The sequence below is a fragment of the Diospyros lotus genome, chromosome 14, assembly GCF_014633365.1.
Source record: "Diospyros lotus cultivar Yz01 chromosome 14, ASM1463336v1, whole genome shotgun sequence".
NCBI lineage: Eukaryota > Viridiplantae > Streptophyta > Magnoliopsida > Ericales > Ebenaceae > Diospyros > Diospyros lotus.
In genome coordinates, this window is record NC_068351.1 from 3,329,154 (window position 1) to 3,329,878 (window position 725).

At 41.7% G+C, this 725-nt stretch overlaps 1 protein-coding gene across 1 annotated transcript in view; it reads right to left on the reverse strand.

Annotated features, from left to right (window-relative positions):
- Positions 1-458: 458 nt before the first annotated feature.
- Positions 459-725, reverse strand: part of LOC127790267 (cell division cycle protein 48 homolog) — a 5,913-nt gene continuing 5,646 nt past the window's right edge. The window contains exon 9 of the mRNA XM_052319647.1: positions 459-725. This exon is cut by the window's right edge and continues 301 nt beyond it. The gene's annotated coding sequence lies outside the window, so the exon portion shown is untranslated.

Here is a 725-nt window from a genome sequence, read left to right on the forward strand (position 1 = left end):
ATTCATGATCAGGACCCAATTTGGGGCTGTCTTATAAGTTGCTGAGAGAGCGCAATGGTATTGGTTGTGGGGGGCCTGGTGCAAGAGTATGGCCATGGACATGATTGACATTAAGTCCATGACATGATGTGGTGCTTTATCTTGTGGCCATGATATGATTTTTGATGCGTTTACTGCCCCATTATGGTGCAATGAAATTGATCACTGCCAACTAACTCTGTCCCCTTATCAGCATCAGAATCCCAATGCCATGTTTGTGAGGGTGTGGCGTTTGGGTTTGCTTCATCAGAGGTTCTAAAATGCCTTCCTACCACATCTCCTAGTTCTAGAGATGGATTTGGCAGCCACATTTGTAGTACAGCCAAACAACCTCTCCAAGAGCCATATTAATTGACTGCATAATTCCATGTTAAAAGATATCACGGAAACAAAACATAGAACATAGGACACGCAATGGATATGGCTAAAACCAAAGCCCAACTTGAATCTTGAAATATGGAGCTTTCAACACATCAGGATTGGGGAGAACCACGTAAGTTAAGAATCTAAAAATACCAAAGAAGCTGTTACATGACATAATACAAACTCAAAAGAAATTAATCTAGCTATATAGGTTATCTTCATCAGAGCCCCACCAGCAGAGGCTGCAAAAGGATCAGAGATCCAACAGACCCTCTCATAAAGATGTAAAAAAATACCAAGAAGTGTCTGACCAGGAACAGAGG